Raw genomic sequence first — 16,452 nt, 5'->3', positions numbered from 1 at the left:
TCTAAAACAAAAAGGGGGAATTGTAGAGAGCTGCGGAATGCTATGCCTTAAAGATGGAGCTGGTTTCCGCCTTCCACCTTCCCGATGGTGAGTGCTCTCTGTCACGAACAACTCCACATTTGGCTAAAGCTGAGGATCTGGCTTGCTTCCATGTATGTGGACCTATCTGCATTGCCTCCGTGGCACGCCTGGGTTGGCTACCCAGAGGCTATTTAAGCTGTGGGCTGGCTTTCCCCGGGGTCCGAGGATTGTTCAATGTTCCTGAATAAACTGCATTGAAAAAAAAAAAGAAATTTCATAGCTGCATTTTCATGGATGAATTTGACCTAAGTTAGATATCAAAATTTGATTTGCATTATATTATATATTGTATTATAACAATAATATCTAATAATACCATGAAATTATATCAGTAGTAATTATGATAAATAGTATTACAGTAAAGTAGAAAAGTATGTAGATGAAGTATTTTTCTTTTTGGTTGTTGTTATGAGACAGTTGACTGAATCCAGCCATCTCAAGACTCCTGCTGCCAGGTTCAAAACTGAGTTCATATTCACAGGCCCTAAAGCCTATGCCTATCCTGATTGTTCAGGTGATTCATGTTTGTCTTTTAATGAGGAAAAAATGTAAAGAGAAAAGTTGCTGATAATGTAAAGTAAGCACACAAATCGTAAATGTATTGCCTGTCATGACTTATATTGACTATGAGCAGCTTGCCCCTTCTTTTCATCCTATATAATTCTGAATTTGGTTCCAGACGTCCAGGAGGAGGTCTGAATGAAAAAGCTGTGTTGAGAACCCTGAACCCAGGTGTTCTGCATAAGGCTGAGTCACTAGTATTTACTTTCTTGGTCAAAACCCCATGTCAAAGTTTGATTGAAATCTCCCTCTCCAGCCCCTCCACCATGTCCCTCCTCTAGTCCACCGATAAGAGACATCCTCCTCCTCTACTATCTTACTATAGCTTATCAGGTCTCATCAAAACTTTCTGGATCTACTTTCCCTGTTGCTTAGTTTAGCCACCTTGACTGGTGGAAGTGATCAAAGAGCTAGCAAAGTCATCAAAGCATGACTGTCCCTGATCCTCTTACTAGAGGAAATCAAATGTCCAAACTACCTTTCACAACAGCAATCCAAAACAAACAAGCTGTTTTTTGATAACCTACAACTTTGTCTCAGACTATGGTGCTCTCCAAAGTCACTGTGGACCATGATGAAATCATACAGGTTCTTGAAGAAAGAAAGAACCAAACATGTTTTTCACCCACATGGAGGAACCAGGTGTAGAGCCCCAGGGCTATGGGATTCCAACTGTACATGGATGAGAGGAAAACAGAACAATAAAAAGACAGCAAATTCAGAGCAAGTCTGGCTACAGTGACAGAAATATCTCAGCACCGTGACCCTCAGATGTGTGGACTTTGCTGCAGTGTGTGCTCTAACCTGTAATGAGAAACTTTGGGTGTGCACAGACTGAGAGCCCGAAGCAACAGTAGGAAGCAGCTGTAGCATATGAAGTCTGACACTGCTGAGTTCTGAGCCTGTTGTAGGACCTAAGCCAAGAATCTCCTTCGATCTGCCTCGATGCAGTGAACTGTTTCTGTGTAGTGAAGAGCCTGACATGCCTCTTTCTTTGCTTTGCCTAAGCCTCCTCCTGAAACCTGTGTATATATCAATGGAGATGCCTCTGTTTGATTGTGCTTATTACCAAGAGATCAACACTTACATGGAGGCAGACGTTAACCTTGCTACATTTATCCCCGTTTCCATCCCACTTGATCTACCCCAAACTCGCCAGAACCTTTTTGACAGAGAACCAAGTCTACTATGGAATATCAGCCTGTGAGTACTTGTTTGAATGTGCTATGTTTGTTCTGGTTCAAATATAGTACATGACCTGCTAAACACATGTAATTCCAATGAGAATAAAGAAGTATATGCAGAAAAATGTGAAAAACAGTTTCACATTTTTTCTGCTTCATTGTGACTCTACAAACATTTCCACTTCTCTTTGTCATGTTTCCAGTCAGGAAGAAATCAGAGAGTGAAATAACCAACTTTTATGTCTGCTCCACGGTGTGATTCCATGGTGAGACTTAGCATATTTTTAACACACGGACTGTAATACATCAAGATAAGTTTCCATTCTTCTCAGGTCCATTTGGCCATCTAAATGTCTTATGATTGAATATCTGTTTCTTTCCAGAAACTTGGAGAGTTTCTGCTAAAGTGAACCTGAATATCCCCATGTCCTCATTACAAATCTTAGACTCTCTGGTTTCACATGTTCCAGTTTTACTATCTTTAAAGTATCTCAGAGTTTAGACACTGTGGTCATACTTATCACTTATTTATTTATCACTGATATTGTAATAGAGAGTTCTGAAATTCATATCTTTCGTGCCCATATTCTGTCCCCTGATTAGTTAGCTCTGCTGGAAACCCTATGTTCTCTGATTTGATTGGTGGTTTTATGATTTTCATTTGCAACCTTTCTATCTGTCTTTCTCCTCCCCCACAATCTCAATTTTGTCTTAGGATTTGTCTCTTATGGTGCTCAGTCTTCCCTGTGTACAGCTGTTTATTCTATCCCTTATCCAAGTTCTGGTAGAGACTGCTGATTCTTGCCTCAATGCCCCGGTGAGGTCATTGCTTGGCTCTATTTTCTTTTCTGTTGTTCATCTCTTTACTTTCTGAAGTATTCATTGGACACGTTATCTTCCTGAGAAACTGCATGTTGGTTATTTGTGATACTGTGGAGGAGTCATTAGGCTTTTTCATATTCCTGTTTTTCAGTTGATGCTATAATTAGTATATGTGTTCATTTGAACATCAATTTTGAGATTAGGGTGGTCCTTTGCTGAAAATACCTTCTTGAAACTTCAGTACATATTTCCTCTCTGAGCAGGAAATAAACATAGAAGCCTGTATTTCTTGTAGTTGTATTGTTATGGAGTATTTGTATAGGAAAAAAAACCATGCACAAGGATTCCTAATATTTTTGTGGAAATAAAGAACTCTTAGAAATGCTTTCACAAGATAGAGAAAGCATAGTTCAGTAGCCCACCGCAGCCAGAGAGAGAAGGAATCCCAACACAGGAGGAAGAAAAGAGCCCATCCTCAGAGATAGATAAAAGACAGAAAAGACTGAATTGTCAATTGACCCGTCTTAATCTAGATTCTGTTTGACCTGTGATAGGTGGATCAAGTCTCAACTCCTTGAAGTTTAAATCATGGTTGTTTAAAGTATTTACACAAAGATATAAAAGTTCTGAATATATTAACATGACCACAATCTATAATCTACACTGAAAATCTCACTGTAGGAAAAGCAGGTAACAAGTGTCTGTAAACAGTTGGAGAAGACTGATGCTTCACAGATATGCTTGGGTACCAAAAAAAGATGGTTCTGAGCTAAAAAAAAAAAAAGAACAGCCTTTCCTCTCTCTGAATATGTAACGACAGATAAGATTTCAGCAAAATGAGAAGCATTGAAATTTGTCTTCAGCAGGAATGAAAGGACATTAAAAAGTTTGATCCTGTAACTAAGAGAAGACTAGACAGTGCTTTTACCTCGTGGTTCTCAAAGCATTTCAGAACTCCACTGATTAATATTTTTAAACTCTGAAACTTTAAACTCTTTAAGTCTCATTTTCACATACTTTAAATCACTTTCTCAGACATTTACAGCTTGCAATTACATACCCTAAATCACTTTCTTAGACATTCAAAATTTACATCAACTTTAAAGTGTGTGTTTCCCCAGTCTAGGCATTTACCAAGAGGCAGATTTGTTTGATTACTGGGATAAATGTTTGACAAGCAATTTCTTTTAAATGAAAGAACCATAAAATGTAAACTGTTAGGTATTAGTAGCTATAGTTTGAATCTCATTTAAATCTAATTTTGTGAGATTAGATATTTCAATGTGAAGCCAGCAAGGTAATGCCTTCTTCACCAGGGAATCTAGATATCTGTAGAAAAGAACAAGGCCTGGCTTTCATGCATGATACGGATGGACCTTCCAGCTGCAGCTTTGTTCACAGGAGCTGCCTAAAGTTTCATAACCTCTGCTAAACTTTCAAAGTGACCACCTGCTGTGAACAGGACAAGAAATCTGAGAGGGGTCAATTGGAGCAGGAAGTATAATCCAAATGGCCTCTATATCAGTTAAAATGACAGAGACTTACTGGATACCTGGGCACCCAGTCTGGGGTCCTCTGTGGCATTCTCAAAGACTTTGTAGGGAGCAAGGATTGACAGTCTTTGAATGCCACATAAAACAACATTGTCTTCAGCTGCCATACAAGGCATCATGACCCACCAAACGTCAGACTTGTGAGGCCTGAGATTTTTTTTTTTTTTTTATCAAGCAGGAACTTGGAAAAGTAACCTACGTTGGCCAGGCAGAGTAGAGCATTTAACTCAACAGTGTTCAAAGGTTGGGCAGGGATTTATTGTTGGGTGAAGCATATGGCAATTCATGGTTCAGTAGTCATCATCATCACAGTTGAAATATGATCAAAGGAAAGGCCATTTCTGCCTATCTTAGCTACCAACTCCAGATGTCTGGCAGAGACATCATTTTCATAACATCTTAAATCCATACTCAGCAGAACTCTCTGAGGACTTTGAGGGAGAGCATCTAACTTATTGCCATACTTTTTCAGTTGAATACTTTTTATTAATTAATTCCATTTACATCTTGGTCATAGGCCCCACCCTCTTCTCCTCCCAATCCTACTCTCTCTCCCACATCCTCCTCCAGTATTCTGTCCCCTAACTACATGCCCCAGCCCCTTTAGTCTTATGATGACTGAGTTCATTTTCCTCCCCTAAGACTCCTTAGGATCCTCTGGCCCTGGTTGATTGTCCCTGATGATCTTCTGGTGGCATTCCTGTCACACAAATATAAATGAATAAGTATACATATGTAACCACCTGAATCAATTCTTTAGTCTTTAGTAACAATTTTATGTGATTGGAAAAACATAAGCCCTCAGCTCAAATGAAAAAAGAGAGAATTTCTTTTTGAATAAATTTGAGAGTCTGTGAACACAATTTAAGTTATCCCAAATTCCAAGATACAATGTGGAAGCAGCTTCATGAATGTTCATAGTAACAGAATAAGTGAAGAAAATTATGGACCCAATACAGGACTGGAAACCTCAAAGAGGACATTGACAGCAAAATGGTGCAAGTTATCATACAGGCCCAAGATGGCTATGTGATGTCGTTCTTTTCTTTTAGATTGACAAAAGCCAGGAGTATGCTGGGTTACTATGTTCTAAAATGATTTTATTCATCAGCTATAAGATAGATAGATAGAAATTTTCTTTCCAGGTCTGTAAAAAATTGTGTTGGCAATTTGATGGGAATTGCATTAAATCTGTAAATTGCTTTTGGTAAGATGGCCATTTTTACTACGTTAATCCTACCAAGCCATGAGCATGAGAGATCTTTCAATCTTCTCATATCTTCTTCTAATTCTTTCTTCAGAGACTTGAAAATTTTTCATATAAGTCTTTGACTTGCTTGGTTAGTGTTACACCAAGGTACTTTATGTCATTTGTGGCTATTGTGAAGGGTGTTGTTTCTCTAATTTCTTTCTCAGCCCTTTTGTCTTTTGTATACAGGAGTGCTACTGATTTTTTGAGTTAATTTTGTATCTGGCCACTTTGCTGAAGGTGTTTATCAGCTGTAGGAGTTCCCTGGTAGAGTTTTTATGGTCACTCATGTATACTATCATATCATCTGCAAATAGTGATAATTTGACTCTTCCTTTCCAATCTGTATCCCCTTGATCTCCTTCAACTGTCTTATTGCTCTAGCAAGGACTTCCAGCACCATGTTGAAGAGATATGGAGAGAGTTGGCAGCCTTGTCTTGTCCCTGATTTCAGTGGGATTGCTTTAAGTTTCTCTCTGTTCAGTTTGATGGTGGCTATAAGCTTGCTGTATATCGCCTTTACTATGTTTAGATATGTGCCTTGTATCCCTGATCTCTCCAATACTTTAAACATGAATGGATGTTGGATTTTGTCAAATGCTTTTTCAGCATCTAGGGAGATTATCATGTGGTTTTTTTCTTTCAGTTTGTTAATATGGTGGATCACATTGATGGATTTCTGTATGTTGAACCACCCCTGCGTACCTGGGATGAAGCCTACTTGGTCATTGTGGATAATATCTTTGATGTGTTCTTGTATTCGCTTTACAAGTATTTTGTTGAGTATTTTGCATCAATGTTCATAAGGGAGATTGGCCTGAAATTCTCTTTCTTTGTTGAGTCTTTGTGAGGTTTAGGTACCAAGGTGACTGTGGCTTCATAGAATGAGTTTGGTAATGTTGCTTCTATTTCTATTTTGTGGAATAGTTTGAAGAGAATTGGAGTTAGCTCTTCTTTGAAGGTCTGGTAGAATTCTGTGCTGAAGCCATCTGGTCCTGAGCTTTTTTTGGATGGGAGACTTTTGATGTCCGCTTCTATTTCTTTGGAGGATATAGGACTATTTAATTGATATACCTGGTCCTGATTCAGCTTTGGTGTTATTCCAGGTTTACAGGACCTTCAGAGACAACCAGGAGATGACTCAATGCAATTGCAAGAGAGCTTTATTACGAGAGCGATCAAACTCGGGACCCAAGTCTCACTGGTGCAGCAGAAGAGAAGTGGGACCCCACGCTCTGAGTGAACAGGATTTTTAAAGGGAAAGTCTGTGAGCAGGGGGTTTCCATGGCAGCAAGCAGGGGCGCACAAGCCTTGGCGTTACAGAGTTGGGTGAAGTTTAGCAGGGCGGGGTGACCTTTTCTGAGGCACATAATCACAATGGCTAAGGCATATAATCACAATGGCTATTTTTCTAAACCATAACTGAAACATTGGGGAGAATTTTCCCACCCGATTCCCAACCAATTCCCATTGATTATTGCCAGAGTGTTTGTCTCTATTTTCTATGAAGCATTTATTCTGTTATATTTCCTGGAGGCTGTTGCTAGGAGAGTTAACTTTGTTTTCTGCCAGGTGTACATTCTGTGATATTTCCTGGTACCTGAATTCAGTTCCCAGTCAAGATCTTTATTTCAAAATGGAGTTATATTCAGGCTATCTTAAGCTCTTCATTGGTAAGTCAAACCTATCAAGAAAATTGTCCATTTCATTTATATTTTCAAATTTTGTGGCATATAGACTTTTGAAGTAAGTCCTAATGATTGTTGGGATTTCCTCAGTGTCTGTAGTTATGTCCCCCTTTTCATTTCTGATTTTGTTGATTTGGGTGGTGTCTCTCTGCCTTTTAGTTAGCTTGGCTAAGGGTTTGTCGATCTTGTTGATTTTCTCAAAGAACCAGCTCTTGGTTTCATTGATTCTTTGAATTGTTTTATTTGTTTCTAATTGATTGATTTCAGCCCTGAGTTTGATTATTTCCAGCCATATACACCTTTTTGCTGTGTCTGCTTCTTCTTTTTCTAGGGTTTTTGAGTGGGCCATTAAGTTGCTTGAATGAGCTGTCTCAAATTTCTTCTTGAAGGCACTTAGTGCTATGAACTTTCCTCTTAGCACTGCTTTCATTGTGTCCCTCAAGTTTGGGTATGTTGTGTCTTCATTTTCATTGAGTTCTAGGAAGACTTTAATTTCTTTCATTATTTCTTCCCTGCCCCAGCTGTCATTTAGTAACAAGTTGTTCAGTTTCCATGTGTGTGTAGGCTTTTTGCTATTTCTGTTGTTGTTAAGGTCCAGCTTTATTCCATGGTGATCAGACAAGATACAAGGGATTATTTCAATCTTCTTGTATCTGTTGAGGCTTGCTTGGTGATCAACTATAATGGTCTATTTTGGAGAAGGTTCCATGAGATTCTGAGAAGAAGGTAAATTCTAACTTTGTATGGAATAACAAGAAACCCAGAATTGCTAAAACAATCCTCTACAATAAAAGATCTTTGGGAGGTATCTCCATCCCTGATCTTAAGCTGTACTATAGAGCAACAGTTATAAAAACTGCATGGTATTGGCATAGAAACAGAATGAGGGATCAATGGAACCGAACAGAAGACCCAGAAATAAACCCACACACTTATGGACACCTGATTTTTGACAAAGATGCCAAAACTATACAATGGAAAAAAAGATAGCATCTTCAACAAATAGTACTGGTAAAACTGGGTGTCTACATGTAGAAAAATGAAAATAAATTCATACTTATCACCCTGCACAAAACTGAAGTCCAAATGGATAGAAGACCTCAACATAAAACCAGACACATTAAATTGGCTAGAAAAAAATGTGGGGAATACCCTAGAACTCATTGGTACAGGAGAAAACTTCCTAAACAGAACACCAACAGCACAGGCTCTAAGAGCAACAATCAATAAATGGGACCTCATGAAACTGAAAAGCTTCTGTAAAGCAAAGGACACCATCATCAAAACAAAGCGACTGCCTACAGATTGGGAAAGAATCATCACCAATCCTTTATCTGACAGAGGACTCATATCCAGTATATATAAAGAACTAAAGAAGCTGAAAAGCAGCAAACCAAATAATCCACTTAAAGATGGGGAACAGAGCTAAACAGAGAACTCAATGTAGAGGAATATCGAATGGCAGAGAAGCACTTAAAGAAATGCTCAACCTCATTAGCCATTAGGGAAATGCAAATCAAAACGACCCTGAGATATCACCTTACACCCATCAGAATGTCCAAGATCAAAAACTCAAGTGACAACACATGCTGGAGAGGCAGTGGAGAAAGGGGAACCATTCTCCACTGCTGGTGGGAATGTAAAATTGTACAACCACTCTGGAAATCAATCTGGCACTTTCTCAGACAACTAGGAATAGCGCTTCCTGAACATCCAGCCATACCACTTCTAAGCATATATCCAAAAGAGGCTCAAGTACACAATAAGGACATTTGCTCAACCATGTTTGTAGCAGCTTTATTTGTAATAGCCAGAAGCTGGAAACAGCCCAGATGCCCCTCAACTAAAGAATGGATGCAGAAATTGTGGTACATCTATACAATGGAGTACTAGTCAGAAATGAAAAATAAGGAAATCATGAAATTTGCAGGTAAATGGTGGGACCTGGAAAGGATCATCCTGAGTGAGTTGTCCCAGAAGCAAAAAGGCACACATGGTATGTACTCACTCATATAAACATACAACATAGGATAAACCCACTAAAATCTGTACATCTAAACAAACTAAGCTAAAGAGAGGCAAAGAGGATTGACATCAAAAGAAGAAGATAACAGGAAACAACCTAGAAACCTGCTACAAAGGGCCTCTGAAAGCCTCTGCCATGCAGACTGTCAAAGCAGATGCTGAGCCTGATGGCCAACTGTTGGGCAGAGTGAATGGAATTTTATGTAAGAAGTGGGAAATAGTAAGAGCTGGAGAGGACAGGAACTCCACAAGGAGATCAACAGAACAAGAAAATTTGAACACAGGGAACTTCCCAGAGACTCATACTCCAACCAGGGACTATTCATGGAGATAACCTAGAACCCTAACAATGCAGCCACTTCTGATGAGAACTGATAGACTAAGATCAGAAAGAAGGAGAGGAGGACCTCCCCTATCAGTGTACTTGGGGAGGGGCATGCATGCAGAAAGGGGGAAGGGTGGGACTGGGAGGGGAGGTAGGAGGGGTTTATGGGGGGATACAAAATGGATAAAGTGTAATTAATAAAAGTTAAATTAAAAAATAGATAGATAGATAAAGAGATACAGATATAGATACAGATACAGATATAGATATAGCTATCATCTTAACTGAAGAGGTGTCTAAGAAATGGCTACTCAGGTTGCTGCAGATAGCCCAGGCTATGGTAATGAGCCTCTCCAGCTACAACATTACAATCTCTCCACATCAATGAAGTTTTCATAGCCAGACTTTGCAGACACAGTTCTGCCCAGGAGTTCTCATTGATACATGCATACATCCCTGCAGTTCAAGATTTACTATGGGATAATCCTTGGGGAAAACTAATTCTCTTTCTCTTGGTTGTTGCTCTTTGCCTGTTTTTGCCCAATAGATTCTCTCTTAACAGAACATCTAGCCACAGATCCCAGATTCATGTAGTATAACCAAATGGAATATCTTCCTGGTGATGGTAGGTCAGAAGGCAGAATCCTTCCTTCATTACAACCCAGTTGGACTTCAGGCTCATGATTTCTGTTAAGCTCCCTCTGTTAGGGTCACCCAGACTCTTATCTACCACAGGTTTTGAAACAAGCTTCTGAGGACCCATACCCAAGCACTGAAGGCCATAAGTGACATAGTTCAACCTACCTACCTGCAACAAAGTTCCACTTTCTCCCATTGTGAGCACTTTTGTACTGTCTTCATGTACTTGGGGTTTTCCTCTTTTATATGCTACTTTAACTTACTTTTTTCCCCCTACCTTACCCAGGAAACTCTACCCATTCATTTTATCTGCAAGCTTAGAGAAACACCTTTCCTTTACTACTTTTTGTATTTTGTAAAGATTTATTAATTTTCACAGTATGTTTACAAATGTTTTACCTACATGTTTGTGTGTATACCACTTGAGTGCATGGTCCCTTCAGAGGCCAGTGGAGGACACAGATACCCTAGAACTGGTGTTACATACCATGTGAACCTAAAACTGGCTACTGTGACTTGAATCAGAGCCCTCCACAAGAACAACAACTAGTCATAACATATCAGTCATTTTTCAAACCCAAGAACACTATTTTGCACATGCTTATTTATTCTTATTTCATGTACTCGAGAGCTCACCTTCTTTTTTTAATTACATTTTTATTTTTTATATTAATTACAGTTTATTCACTTGTATCACAGCTGTAGGCCTATCCCTCTTTCCCTCCCAATTCTGTCCACCCTCTCTCATCTCCTCTTATGCGCCTCTCCAACTCCAAGTATAGGGGCAGTCCTCCTCTTTTCCATATGACCCTAGCTTATCAGGTCTCATTAGAAAACAGGTGGCATTGTTTTCCTCTGTGGCCTAGCCAGGCTGTTCCCTCATTAGGGGGTGGCAGGGAATAGACTTTTACATTAAATCATTGCCCTTTAAACTACAACGCCAGAAAAAATATTCCATTCATATGTTGGGTTTTTTTCCCCATGTTCTATTTAAATTACACATATCCAAACAGTCCTAGTTATCAGTCATTGAGCCATGGTTTATAAGGCAGGTTGATCTTTCTTTTTTTAACATTTTTAGAAAATTCTTATTAATTACATTTTATTCACTTTGTATCCCTTCTGTGGTTCTTTCTCTCCTCCCATCCCAATCACTCCCTTCCTCCACCCTCTGCATGCATGCCCCTCCCCAAGTCCACTTATAGGGGAGGTCTTCTTTGCCTTCCTTCTGATCAAGAGCTCAGAGCACCTTCTTATAGAGATGTGAATATCACAGCTCTGCCTGGTGCCCAAAGATGCCAGAAGGGATCTTATGAACTGGAGTTAAACATGTTTCCAATGCCACCCTGTGGACACTGAGAACTGATGTTAGCTTTGATTCAAAGTGGTCTATCTGTAGAGAGATGCCCGGGCATCTGTCTATACCAGAGAGCGACACTTTGACAATAGGAGTGAATATAAACTTGTTAGGATTTTCATAAGTGAGTATGAAATTGAATCACTACAAAAGAAAAGGAGATGAAGCTCTTGCTTATACTCCTAGTGAACACCTTAGTGACTCTTCCATAACCCAGTGCTTCCATGAGCCGAAACATCATAAGCAGCTATGTATTCAGTACTCATAGGATACAAACAAGTGATATTTTATGCACACAGTGTACACCCCAAAATACTACAGTTAAACTTATGAGAGTTTAGGAGCCATTTGATGATGTTCCTGGGTTGTCATGGGCTTATTCACACAAGATTTACACGTCATAGGAAAAGTCAAAGGCTAAGACCTCTAGGTTCCTATATTTGAAAAAGACTTTTTGAGAAAAATGTACTGACAATACCCATCATTCTGTTCCTCTGGTATAGATTCAATTGGAGAAACTATCAATATTTCCTGACCTTATACTTTGCCATTGAAGAGATCAATAAGGACTCAAACCTGCTTCCCAATATGACCTTGGGTTCTCACATCTATAATGCCTTCAGTTCTAACAAAAGAACCTTAGAGGGCCCTCTGGCATGGCTATCTGGAAGGAGTGATTATATCCCTAACTACAAGTGCAACACTCAATACAAAGCTCTAGGAATCATTTCAGGAAACAAGCCAGAATTTTCTGCTGCAATTGCAACACTTTCAGAGCTCTACAATGTCCCACAAGTAAGTTAGAAACATATTTTTAAGCACCAACACATTTTAGGCCTGACTGAAACAAACAAACCAACAAAAGAACAATAACAGAACAAACAAAAGAAAACAGAGAAGTGGATTATGTCTAGTGTAGGCAGATTTCAAATAGCAGTGAAGGAATTATTTTGATATGGTGACAGGTAACAGATGACAGAGTGTGGTAAAAAGCATGGACAGCAAATTCTGGGAATTTCTAAGCAGATCGCTTTGGAGTATCCATGATTCTATCTCCAAACAATGGATGATGTACTGTGGATATTCAGTCTGCATTTGATCATAAGTCTAATTCTACAGCAAAGATTCCTAACTACCCAATCTAGCATAAAAACGTCTCAAAATTCCTATGATTGTCAATACCTGAAATATGGAAAAAGAAAGTCCAGGACATGTAAGTTTGGAACAATGTTAAATGCTGTCACTGATGAAAACTATCTCAAGGAATTAATGATCTCATTCAGGAAAGTAGATCTCAGAATAGAACCCACAGAGACCAACCACTTAGCTGTATTTTCACCATTGACTCTTGCCAGGCTACACCTAAGAAATGCATCTGTCAGCAAGCATTAATACAAAAAGAGAAAAGACACAGTAAGCACAAGAGTCAGCAATAATCAAGATTTAAAAAACCCACACGGTGACTCTCATTGTTATCACTCAGTTGAACAATTCATAAAAATATTTTAAGCTAATGTAACAAAAAATACACACAAGAATTTACATCTGTCTGAGTTTTGTCTCTATCAAATCTATCAAGAGGGATGATGCAATAAACTCCTGGCAATGTGGCCTCAGATCTTCACAACTTGAACCATTTTAACTTAAGAAACTGAATCTCTAAAAAATCTTTGTTAGTCTCTTTCCATATTTACTTTTCCAAAGGTGAAGGTTCTCGAAGTATAGTGTTAGTTAACTAGAAAGTAACTGTTAATGCTTTCTGAGGTTTTCTCCACATCAGATGCTCTTTGCATTGTTATTGCAACAAGAGAGATCTATCATAGCTTTCAGAGCCACTGAAGAGCTCATTGTTCACTTCTTGGCTGCTTCAGACACCTTAGTAACTTTGGAGCCTATGGTATTTGTAAAAGACCGTATTCCACCACATGATTTAGGGACAAGCTAATCTCACAGAAGATGTCCTCTTCACCAATATTCAGTCTTTTAACCCTCATATGTGAAGAATGAAGTCAATTCCTCACTCGGGGTGATGATTACAAATATCTGAAACTAAGAATCCTTTTTTTTTTCTTTGCTCCTTCAGGTCACATATGGACTGTATGATTCCATGCTTAGTGACAAAGATACATCTCCATCCCTTTATCAGATGTCTACTGAAGACAGAGGTCTATCCCAAGGGCTGATCTCTTTATTGCTCCACTTTGGCTGGAAGTGGGTGGGGCTCATCGTGTCTGATGACCGGAGAGGAAGGGAGTTTCTCTCTGATCTGAAAGCAGAGATGGTGTCAGAAGATATCTGTGTGGCTTTTACAGAAAAACTCCTAGATAATTTCAATGCAAATGTAAAATATGGTTATGGTTTGCAGAACTTGAAACAACACACACAAGTAAATGTGAATTTATTTTATGGTGATATAGATGACTTGCTGTTCTTCTGTGTAGACATTCATAATATCTTTGTAACCAGAAGGAAGGTGTGGATCTTTGCAAAGCCACACTCGACATACTTGGAGTCTATAATAAATGAAAAGCATGTTATGATAAACCTATTCAGTGGAAGCTTCTCATTTTTAAAGAAGAGAACTATCCCTGGCTTCAGGCAATTTCTTGAGGCCCTTACACCCTCCCGTTACCCAGGAGATGTTTACTTCTCTAAGTTCTGGGTTGACAATTTTGATTGCTCACCTCCTGCTTCTCGATGTGGAGATTATAAACCCTGTCCAGTGAACATTTCCCTAAAGACTAAGGATAAAATAAATGATATGATGACTATTTCTGAGCCAAGCTATTCCATATGGAGTGCAGTGTATGCAGTGGCCCATGCGCTGCATAAAATGCTATTGAGCAAAACTGAAATGGGATCTAAAGAAGACAGAAATACAGACTGGCTTCTACCATGGCAGGTAAGCCTCACTCGTAAGCAGGGGAAGCTTAGAATCTCACATTATTAGTAAGTAATTTGCTGGGGTCAAGCCAATAAAACATTTGCATCTCATAATTAAAAGTATAAGTTAAAATGGAAAAGGGTTTAAGTTTCTCTACATTTAGTTTGATGTTGGCTATAGGCTTGCTGTATTTTGCCTTTACTATGTTTAGGGATGTACATTGTATCATCCTTGATCTTTCCAAGACTTAGTTAAACATGAACGGGTGTTAGATTTAGTCAAATGCTTTTTCAGCATCTAAGAAGATGATCATGTGTTTTTTCTCCTTTAGTTTGTTTATATGATTGACTACAATGACGGATTTCTGTGTATTGAACCTGCATGCCTGGGATGAAGCCTATTTGGTCATGGTGGATGATATCTTTTATGTGTTCTGGGTTTCAGTTTGCAAATATTTTATTGACTATTTTTGCATTGATGTTCATAAGAGAGATTGGACTGAAGTTTTCTTTTTTTGTTGTGTCTTTGTGAGGTTCAGGTACCAAGGTGACTGTGGCCTCATAGAATTAATTTGGTGATGTTCATTCTGCTTCTGTTTTGTGGAATAGTTTGAGGAGAATTGGCGTTAGCTCTTCTTTGAAGGTCTGTAAAATTCTGCACTGAAACCCTCTGGTCCTGGGCTTTTTTTGTAAGTGATACTTTTGAGACTGCTTCTATTTCCTTGGGGCATATAGGACTATTTAATCTATTTACCTGATCTTGATTTAATTTTGGTAAATGTAATCTATCAAGAAAAATGTCCTTTTCATTTAGATTTTTAAATTTTGTGGCATACAGGCTTTTGTAGTAAAACCTAATGACTGTTTGGATTTCCCCAGTATCTGTCATTATGTCCCCTTTATCGTTTCTGATTTTATTGATTTGGACAGTTTCTCTCTGCCTTTTAGTTAGTTTGCCTAAGGGTTTGTCTATCTTGTTGATGGTCTCAAAGACCCAGCTCTAGGTTTCATTGATTCTTTGAATTGTTTTCTTTGTTTCTAGTTCATTGATTACAGCTCTGAGTTTGATTATTTCCAATTGTCTATTCCTCATGGGAGTGTCTGCTTGTTTCCCCCCCCTAGGAATTTTAGGTGTGTCATTAAGTTGCTTGTGATGTCTCAAACTTCTTACTGGTGGCAAGTTGTGCTAGGATCTTCCTCTTTGCACTGCTTTCTTTTTGTCCCATAAGATTTTATTACTATTGCTCTGTAGTACAAATTGAAGTCAGGAACAGAGACACTCTCCAGAGTTCTTTTATTATACAAAAAAGTTTTAGCTATTCTGTTTTTTGTTTTTGTTTTGGTGTTCCATATGAAAATGAGAATTGTTCTTTCAAGGTCTGTGAAGAATTGGGTTGGTATTTTTATAGTAATTGCATTTTATCCGTAGATTGCTTTTAGTAGGATGGACATTTTTACTATGTTAATTCAACCGATCCATGAGCATGGGTGATCTTTCCATCTTCTCATATATTTTTCAGTTTATTTTTTCAGAAATGTGAAGTTCTTGTCATAGAGGTCTTTCTGTTGCTTGGGCAGTTATAACAAGATATATTATATTATTTCTGGTTATTGTGAAGTATGTTTTTTTTTCCTAATTTTGTTATCAACCAATTAATCATTTAAAGTCATGTGGACTACTAATTTTATAGCAGCCAGTTTTCTGAAGGGGTTTGTCTACTGTAGAACATCTCTGGTAAAATTTTGTGGATCACTTATATATCCTAGTGTATCATCTGTGAGTAGGGATAGTTTTACTTCTTCTTTTCCAATTTGGACCCCTTGATCTCTTTTAGTTGTCTTATTGTTCTAGCTAGAAATTAGAGTACTACACTGAAAAGCTATGAAGAGAGTGGGAAGCCTTGCATTGTCCCTGGCTTTAGTGTGATTGCTTTGAGTTTTTCCCCATTTAATTTGATTTTGACTTTTGGCTTGTTGTTATATTATCTTGTATCCTTGATCTTTACAGGGCTTTTATCATAAAGTGGTACGCAATTTCATCAAAGACATTTTTTTTTGCATCTGATGAGATGAACATGTTTATTT

Source organism: Meriones unguiculatus (genome assembly GCF_030254825.1).
Source record: "Meriones unguiculatus strain TT.TT164.6M chromosome 13 unlocalized genomic scaffold, Bangor_MerUng_6.1 Chr13_unordered_Scaffold_39, whole genome shotgun sequence".
Lineage (NCBI taxonomy): Eukaryota > Metazoa > Chordata > Mammalia > Rodentia > Muridae > Meriones > Meriones unguiculatus.
Note: the sequence above shows the minus strand (reverse complement) of the source record.